The 10,146-nt window shown below is 38.3% G+C and overlaps 1 non-coding gene across 1 annotated transcript; it reads right to left on the bottom strand.

Moving 5' to 3' along the window:
• Positions 1 to 6,640: 6,640 nt before the first annotated feature.
• On the bottom strand, positions 6,641 to 6,747 carry LOC118981085 (U6 spliceosomal RNA). Its single transcript, XR_005065269.1, has one exon. It is a non-coding gene; the product is annotated as a U6 spliceosomal RNA (small nuclear RNA).
• Between the last annotated feature and the right edge of the window lie 3,399 nt (positions 6,748 to 10,146).

The following is a 10,146-nucleotide window of genomic DNA, read 5'->3' as shown; positions in this document are numbered from 1 at the left end:
ATTTCTGTGATTCTGTTCCTGTTCTAGTTGTTTGATTAGGTTTTTTTTAGGTTTGGTTGTTGATAGTTGTGAGTTTGTTGTCATTTACTATTCATAGTTTTGATGATCTTCTTTTCCTTAGATAAGTCCCTTTAACAATTTATATAATAAGGTCTTGGTCATGATGAAGTCCTTTAACCTTACCTTATCTGGGAAGAACTTTATCTGCCCTTCCATTTTAATGAAAGTTTTGCTGGATAGAGTAATCTTGGATGAAGGTCCTTGCCTTTCATGACTTCAAATACTTCTTTCCAGCCCCTTCTTGTCTGTAAGGTCTCTTTTGAAAAATCAGCTGATAGTCTTATGGGAACTCCTTTGTAGGTAACTATCTTCTTTCCTCTTGCTACTTTTAAGATTCTCTCTTTATCTTTAATCTTGGGTAATTGAATTATGATGTATCTTGGTGTGTTCTTTCTTGGGTCCTAATTCTTTGGGACTCTCAGAGCTTCCTGGACTTCCTGGAAGTCTATTTCCTTTGCCAGATTGGGGAAGTTCTTCATTATGTTTGAACATAAATTTTTAATTTCTTGCTCTCCCACTTATCCTTCTGGCATCCCTATGATTCAGATGTTGCGCATTTAAAGTTATCCTGGAAGTTCCTAAGACTGCCCTCACTTTTTTCGAATTCTTGTTTCTTCATCCTGTTGTGATTGACTATTTGTTTCTTTTTTATGGTCTAAAGCATTGATTTTAATCCCAGTTTCCTTCTCATCACTATTGGTTCTCTGTATATTTTCCTTTATTTAACTTTTTCATAGCCTTCTCTTTTTCCTCTACTTTGCGACCATACTCAATCATTTCTGTGAGCATCCTGATTTCCAGTGTTTTGAACTGTGCATCTGATAGGTTAGCTATCTCTTCATCACTTAGGTGTATTGTTTGTGGATATTTAATCTGTACTTTCATTTGGGCCATGCTTTTTTCAGTCTTTGCTAACCTGTTATGTAGTAAGAAGCAGAGCCTTAGGTGTTCACCAGGGTGGGGCAACCCATGTAGCTATGGCACTGAGTGTGGGGGAGGGGTCTGTAAGGTAACAATTCCAATTGCTCAGTTCTTGGTGGACCTTCAGTCACTTCCTCCCCTACCTACGAGCAAATTGGGCTCTTCTGTTGCTGATTCCCAGGTGGGTGGGCTTGTGTACATTCTAGAGCCTTATGGGTCTCTCCAAAAAACTCCCCTGTGAGGCTGGGTGTTTCTCCCACTGCCTCAAACCTCACAGGTTTTTTTAGTCACAGGTTTTGAAGCTTTATTTCCCTGCACTGGAACCCTGGGTTGCATTGTCTGTCTCATACCTCAGTTATTTCTTCTGGTTCATTTGCCCATGAATGTGGGACTGCCTGGGCCACCAGCTGCAGCCTCACCTGTCTTGGTCCTCTAGCTGCCTCCATGCAGGGAGTCCTCTCTGCCTGGCTGCCCATCTCTCCCCCTCCTACTTGTCTGGATGAATGTTTCTTCTTTAGCTCCTTGGTTGTCAGACTTGCATACAGTTTGATTTTCTGGCAGTTCTTGTTGGTTTTTTGTTTTTAAATATTTTGTTGTCCTTTCGGTTTTGAAGGAAACACTGCATATCTACCTACACTTCCATCTTGGCTGGAAGTCTCTCTCATGTTGTTTCAAAAGTCCCCTAAATGCTTCACTTAAATTTTTTTTTCCACCCTGGCTGGTGTAGCTCAGTGAATTGAGCATGGGCTGCAAACCACCAAAGGGTCACCAGTTTGATTCCCAGTCAGGGCACATGCCTGGATTGTGGGCCACATCTCCAGTGGGGGCCACACGAGAAGCAACCACACAATGATGTTTCTCTCCCCCTCTTTCTCCCTTTCTTTTCCTCTCTCTAAAAATAAATAAAATCTTTAAAAAATAAAACAAAATCATTTTTTTCTTGCACTGATTGGGTGTTTTCTGCTACTTTGTCTTCCAAATTAGTGACTTAATCCTCTGCTTTATCTAACCTACCATTGATTCCTTCCACTGTATTCTTCATTTATGATATTGTAGTATTCATTTCTGACATGTTCTTTTTTATAGCTTTTCTGTCCTTTATTAACACTGTTGAGGTTCTCACTCAATTCCTTGAGTATTCTTATAACCATTCTTTTTAATTCTATATTTGGTAGATTGCTTGCTGATATTTCATTTAGTTTTTTTCCTAAAGATTTCTCCTGTTGTTTCATTTGGGTCATTTTTCTCCTTTTCCTCAATTTGTATTCCTCTTCTCCTCTCTGTGTATGTTTCTATGTATTAGGTAGATCCGCCATGATTTTGGTATAGTAGCCTTATGTAGTAGCCTCAATTTTGCTATAGTAGCCTTATGTAGTAGGTGTCCTGTGGATACCAGTGGCACGGTTTCCCTGATCACCTGAGCTGGTATTGCAGAAATGTCCCTATGTGAGACCTCCTTTTGTAGTTGAACCTTATCTGCTCTGGCCCATACGATTGGGTCAAACAACCTTGGGCTGGCTGACTGTGAGGATCGACCTCAACCAAAGTGTATGAGGTGCTGTACAGGTGCTGACCACATGAAATGGAATTCACTTCAGCATGGTCTGTTGCCTGACAGTGTATTCTTTTTACGTACCACATGTAGAATGAATCTGTTCCTTGTCTGATGTTATATGAAGCCCTGCACTGTGTGTGTTGGTTCTGAGGTATCATGGACGAGAAACTCTTGTGAAGACAATATTAGGCACTGCCTATACTGGCCCCAGACAACCTATTTGGATTAATTATGTAATCTACAGTTTGAGGTTTCCACTTCTGGGCCTGAGTTTTGTACCAATCCCAGCTTCCACTGACTTTGAGCTAGGGGGCAGGTAAAAAAAAAGGCCCAAGGCATCCTGAGGTCCACCTTCACCTAATGGTTACCCATTAGACTCATTTACTGAAAAAGCTTCTTGGCTATATAGGATTACATGAGGTAAGTTCTCAGTGAGTCACTGGGTAGGGGAGAGTGGTAGTTGCCACTCTCCAATACCGATACTGATTTAAACTCAGTACTAGAGCTAGGACTGAGGATCCTCAGCAAATGTACCAGGGAATTACCAAGGACAGCTGCCACTTGCTGGGTGCTTGAAGAAATTTGTTGTGGGGTGATTTTCCAGAGAGTCACCAAGGTCAACCCAACAGAGTATATGGGGCCCAAACAAAGCAAGATTTGGCCTTGCGAAAGAAAGTTTCTTTGCCAGTTGGTTGTGTGAGGCAAAAATGGTGCTCATACTAGAGCCATGATTTTCCTGCTGATGTTTGCCTCTAGGACTTTTATGGTGTCATGATTTATATTTAACTTTTTTATTTACCTTAAATTTCTTCTTGTGTATAGTGTAAATTGGTGAATGAATTTTGGTGTTGTTTTTTTTCATGTAGCTGTCCAGATCTCCCAACACTGTTGTAGGCATGATTTTTACTTGATTTTACAGGTTTTTCCCCTTTGTCAAATATTAGTTGACCATAGAGACCTGAGTTCATTTCTGGGCTCTCTGTTCTGTTCCATTGGTATATGTGTCTGTTTTTATGCCAGTACCAGGCTGTTTTGATTACAATGGCCTTGTAATACAGTTTGGTATCATATATTGTGATCCCTCCTACTTTGCTCTTCTTTCTCAAAATTGCAGCTGCTACTTGGGGTTGTTTATGGTTCCATATAAATTTTTGAAGTGTTTCTTCTATGTCTGTGAAATATGCCATTGGTATTTTAATAGGTATTGCATTGCATCTGTAAATTGCTTTGGGTAGTATGGATATTTTGATGATGTTAATTCTTCCAATCCATGAACATGGTATATGTTTCCATTTGTTTGTTTCTTCCTCGATTTCTTTCTTCAGTGTTGTGTAGTTTTTTGCATACAGGTATTTTACATCTGTCTTTAAGTTTATTCCAAGGTATTTTATTTTTCTTTTTGCTATATTGAATGGGAATTTTTCTAGATTTCTGCTTGTGCTTTTTCATTGTTGGTATACAAAAATGTTTTTGATTTCTGAATATTGACTTTGTATCCCGCTGTTTTGCCAAATTCATTTATTAGTTCGAGCAGTTGTTGGGTAGAGTCTATAGAATTTTCCATGTACACCATCATGTCATCTGCAAACAGTGTCAGTTTTGTTTCCTCTTTTCTGATTTGGATGCCTTTTATTTCCTTTTCTTGTCTGACTGCTGTGGCTAGGACTTCCAATTCTATGTTGAATAGAAGTGGTGAAAGTGGGCAACCTTGTTTTGTTCCTGATCTTAGTGGAAAAGCTTTTAGTTTTTGTCCATTGAGTATGATGTTGGCTGTAGGTCTTTCGTATATGGCCTTTATTTTATTGGGGAATGCTCCCTCTATTCCCACTTTGCTGAGTACCTTTATCACAAATGGGTGCTGTACCTTATCAAAAGCTTTTTCCAGGTCTATTGATATGATCATATGATTTTTGTCTTTGCTTTTCTTTATATGGTGTATTACATTTACTGATTTGTGAATATTGAACCATCCTTGCATCCCTGGCATGAATCCTACTTGGTCATAGTGAATGTTTTTTTGAATGTATTATTGGATGGTGTTTGCCAATATTTTGTTGAGGATTTTAGAGTCTATGTTCATCAGCGATATTGGTCTGAAGTTTTTTTCTTTGTTGTATCTTTATCTGGTTTTAAAATTCGGATGATGCTAGCTTCATAAAAAGAGTTTGGGAGTCTTCCATCATTTTGGATTTTTTGGAATAGCCTGTGAAGAATAGAAGTTAGCTCTTCCTTCAATGCTTTGTAGAATTCTCCTGTGAAACCATCTGGTCCAGGGCTTTTGTGTGATGGGAGTTTTTTGATTACTGCTTCAATTTCATCTGCTGTTATTGGTCTGTTAGGGCTTTCTGCCTTTTCTTTATTCAGTTTTGGAAGGTTACGTTTTTCTAGAAATTTGTCCATTTCACTTAGGTTTTCAAATTTCTTGGCATACAGTTCTTCATAGTAATTTCTTACAATCTTTTGTATTTCTGTGCGGTCAACTGTAATCTCTCCTCTTTCATTTCTGATTGTGTTTATTGGGTTGTTTTTGTTTTTTATTTTATTTTTTTGATGAGCCTACTTAAAGACTTGTGTATTTTGTTTATCTTTTCAAAAAACCAGGATTCATTGATCTTTAGAATTGTTCTCTTAGTCTCTATGTCATTTAATTCTGCTCTGATCTTGGCTATTTCTTTCCTTCTACTTTCTCTGGGTTGTCTTTGGTGTTGTTCTTCAAGTTCTTGTAGGCATAGGGTTAGGTTGTTTGTTTGAAAAGTTTCTATCTTATTTAGGTAGGCCTTTATTGGTATGAACTTCCCTTTCAGGACTGCCTTCGCCATGTCCCATAAGTTTTGGGTTGTCATAAATTCGTTTTTATTTGTTTCCAGAAACTTTTTGATTTCTTCCCTAATTTCATTCTTGAACCATTCATTGTTTAATAGCATGCTGTTCAATCTCCATGATTTTGAATGTTTTGGGTCTTTTCTCTTGAAGTTGGTTTCCAGTTTCAGTCCCTTGTGATTGGAGAAAATGCTCGGGATAATTTCAATTTTCTTAAATTAGTTGAGGCTTGTTTTGTGACATTTCACGTGGTCTATCTTTGAAAATATTCCATGCGCATTTGAAAAGAATGTGTATTTCGCTTCTTTGGGATGAAGGGCTCTGTATACATCAGTTAAATCCATTTCATCTAGTATGTTGTTCAATTTCATAATATCTGTTGATATTTTGTTTGGAAGATCTGTCCATGTTTGACCATGGGGTGTTAAAATCCCCAACTATAATTGTGTTGCTGTCAATATCTTTTTTGAAGTCCTCTAAGATTTTCTTTATGTATTTGGATTCTTCTATTTTGGGTGCATATATATTTACAATGTTTATGTCTTCCTCCCTTGAGTACTGTGAAGTGACCTTCAGGGTCTCTTTTTATGGCCCTTTTTTTCTTTGAAGTCTATTTTGTATGACATGTGTATTGCTACCCTGGCTTTTTTTCCAGGCTGTTTGCTTGAAAAATTTGTTTACAGTCCCTCACTTCTAGTCTGTGTAGGGCTTTTGTCCTGAGGTGGATCTCTTGGAGGCAGCATATGTGTGGGTCATTCTTTCTTATCCATTCAGCTATTCTAGGTCTTTTGCTTGGAGTATTTAATGTCTTTACGTTTAAGGTTATTATCGATGGGTACTTATTCATTGTCATATTTATACCTGTGCTTTTTATTGTCTGTTTCTTTTTCTTCCTTTCCTTAAAGCAGACTTTTCAGTATTTCTTGCAGAGCTGGTTTGGTGGAGGTGTTTTCTTTTAGACTTCTTTTGTCTTGGAAGCTCTTTATTTGGCCTTCTATCTTGATTGAGAGCCTTGCTGGGTAAAGTAGTCCTGGTTGCAGGCCTTTGGTTCTCATTAATTGGAATATTTCTTGCCATTCTCTTCTTGCTTGGAATGTTTCCATTGAGAATTCAGCCACTAACCTTATTGGGGCTCCTTTGTATGTTACTTCCTTTTTCTCCCTTGCTGCATTTAAGATTCTGTCTTTGTCTTGAAAAATTGCCATTTTATTGATGATGTGTCTTGAAGTGGGTCTCTTTGGGTTCCTCTTGATTGGGACTCTGATTCCTGGATTTGTGTGACTTAAAAATATGGAATGCTTCGTGAATTTGCATGTCATTTTTGTGCAGGGGCCATGCTAATATTCTTTGTATCATTCCAATTTTAGTATATGTGCTGCTGAAGTGAGGACAAAACAACTCTTGCATTCAATGAAACAGGTGCCTGATGTAATTGCCTTGGAAGTGGAACTTGAGCTAGGACCTAATTTGTCATACACATTAGCCAACATATTAGCTTGATGAATAAATGTAATGAAGCTTCCATAGGAGAATTACAAAAGAGTTTTACCATGCCACAAGGTGAGCAGAATTGCAACTTCTGCATTTGGATTTTGATCAACTGATTGTGACGCTGAGCAATAGATTCTTACTGTTCAGCTCAAAATGTGCTTGTAATTTGTACCAATGGACTTTTTCTGAAATCATGCAGTAGTGAGGTATATCTTTAAATGTATTCCCATGCCTGAATCATATCAATATGAGTTAGAAAGATTAGTTGCCAACATGTCCAGCACAATACTTACAGAACTAAAATCCAGGGAACTATGAACACTCTGGATATTTTGTGTTTTATTCCTTCAGTCATTTCAAACATAGAAAGTAGGGCCTACATGGTTATTTTTCTGCTCACTTAATGTTTACATCTCCCACATTCATACAAGTATGTATCAGTTTTGCTCAACATTTTAATTTTTATACCAAGTCTTAGTGATTATTTAATGTTTTCCCATTAACCTCACTTTGTGCTTTTATGGAAAGCTTCCATTTTGAAAATCTACATTGTACAGAAGCACATGTCTTTAATGTCTTCAGAAAAAAAAGCCTTACAATTAATTTAATGTTTGCACTTGGGGTGCAGCTTATAGGGAAGGACTGAGAAAAGAATGGGAGGGTGCTATTGAGTATTTTTAGTAAAAATGTTCCCTTTTTCTTGGGTGGAACATGTAGAATATTTCTCTTTATTAAATATTTTTTAAGATTAAGGTAGAGATGCTTTGTTGTAGCTGAAACAAATCTTAATCATAAAAATTCTGAAATTCTTGTATTTGTTTTTAGACATTCTGAAGTTATTTACCAAATTATTTTTGTTTGACATATGATGTTTTCCTTCCCACCCTCTCTTGAAAAAAATGTGGATTTCTGCTAATGAATTAAGCTGACATCTAATATTTTATTATAGGGAACCTGCCTGCGTGGAATGACAAATGTAGCACAGCCCTATGGGAAAGCCCCTAGGCATGTGGTGGCACACAGAATGCCAAACCCATGGATTGGTTCTCCCATGGGAAATCAGGCCTGCCTTATAGCTAGGCTGGTTTTTTGTAACTTGCTCTTGCTAAAACTCCCTGACCCTAAGTTGAGGCATAAAATGCTTACCGCATATTTTTAGAGTAACTTCCTGAAGTCTGTGCTAGTTCTCCCAAGGATTGAAGTGTAACCAGACCGATTACTCATATCGTTCCTTTGCATTTGCAACATTTTTTCTTGTTAATCATTAAGAACTAATCAGTAACATCCTTTCTGTTGCTATCTGTAAAAAGTAATTACCTAAAGCAAACCTAGATATAATGAATAAAAACTTTCTTTGATATATGTTATTAGAAAGACAATAAAAGCCTGTCAAAGCAAGGGTCAGGGTGCTCTCCTCTTGAGACAGTTGCTAAGGTGTTCCGAGGTGCTCTCCCTTTGAGAGAGTAGCCATGCAGTCAGTCCCTTTTCCTCTGCAGGTCTTCAGTGATCCGTGTGAATCTTTCTCATCTCATCCACAGTGCCATGGACACTGCGGGCCAGTGTCTGCATCATTTTATACACCTTTTGAGATGTGTAGCTTAATATTTGGATACTTGATAATTTGTTTTATTATGTAATTGATAAAATGGTAAAGTGCATTAATATAAATTCAACCATATGTTTATACTTTCCGGGAATGGGTGGTTATAATTATGTGGGAAAAATAATTTGTCAGTGCTCACCAGCTTATACAAAATCTAGTGTGAGAGCTTATAGGTCTAAGTAAATAATGAAATGCATTTATCATCACACAAAAAGGAAACTTTTAAAAGAAATTCTCATCACAAAGTGACTCAGAATATGTAACAATCTTTATTATTCTGTATACTAAATTTGACTTGACATCTTACCACAATCATTTGAGAAATGAGAGTAAGAGATAAGTTGTTTATTTTTACTGTGGTACAGAGCTAGGTGCTGTGATACTGTTGGGTCAGGCACCGGCAGCTCCCCACCTCTGCCTTTCCCCAAGAGTAGTGCCCTCCTCTCTTCTTTCCCATTATGATCAAATGACTCCCTTGCCTTCTTCAATCTTGCTTGCTGCATAGAAATAGCTCTAATAGCCCTTTTTAAGGGCTGTCAGTCTGTATAAAGTGTATTGTAAAACTGGATGGTGGTACAGAACTGAAGTCTTATTCTTCTTCAGTCTATGATTAAGAAAATGGAGCAGAAATAAAAGATTTCAAAGCTATGAAATATCTGAGTTAAATAAAATCCTCTCTTCTGATCCCTCTGCCTTTCAACTAAATACCAATATCTATTGTTCCATAGCACTACTGAATCTAAGGAGAGCTACAAAATACATGTACATAACTGCACAAATTAGAGATACCTTAGAATAAAGGCATCCTGGTATTTTTTTCTTTCCTTTCATTTTCTGTTTATAAAATTAGGAGTACTCCTGCAGTGTTCATATGTCTCCTTTCCCTGGTCAGTGTCAAAGGAATAATTACCCCACTTCTGTCTGAAAATGGCCACTCAGATTTGGTGGCTTTCTTAGGAAAACCAAAGGGGAGTATCCAGAGCCCCAGATAGGTGCTTCCCAGCCATGGTGGCTGCCCCAACCCAAGGGACTCCCACAATTATGACATGAGCAGACACCCACTGTTATCCATGAGCAGATGCATCCTATGATTTTGTGAGCAGATGTGCCCTATGATTTCATGAGCAGATGCCACTTAGGATCCAAGGAACAGATGCCCACTATGATCCCATGAGAAGACATCCAATATAATCACATGATTTGATGAACCCCAGGATCACTGGAGCAGATGCCATTATCATCCCAGAAGCAGTGCCCACTATGATCTCATGAACAGATGCCCACTCTGATTCCATGAGCAGACACCCATTCTGATCCCACGAGAAGGCACTCACTCTAATCCAACAAGCAGACACCCACTTGATCCCATGAGCAGATGGATGACCCTTAGGATTCCAGGAGCAGATGTCCTCTATTATCCCATGTCCTCTATTTTGGGATGTCCAAAAAGCAGACATCCACTATTATCCCATGAACACATGACCATTGGTATTCCAACAGCCGATGCCCATTAGGATCCCAGGTGAAGACACCCCATAGAATTCCATGAGCAGACACCCATGATGATTCCAGGAGCATACAACCAGTATGATCCTATGAGCAGACACCCACTATGATTCCACGAGCAAATTCCCAACGTGATCCCAGGAGCAGATGCTGTCTAAGATCCTGGGAGTGGATTGCCACTATCATTCCA

This window comes from Sturnira hondurensis, unplaced genomic scaffold (assembly GCF_014824575.4).
Source record: "Sturnira hondurensis isolate 20B ecotype Veracruz unplaced genomic scaffold, ASM1482457v3 Scaffold0023456, whole genome shotgun sequence".
Lineage (NCBI taxonomy): Eukaryota > Metazoa > Chordata > Mammalia > Chiroptera > Phyllostomidae > Sturnira > Sturnira hondurensis.
Note: the sequence above shows the minus strand (reverse complement) of the source record. Positions and strands in the feature narration are given on the sequence as shown.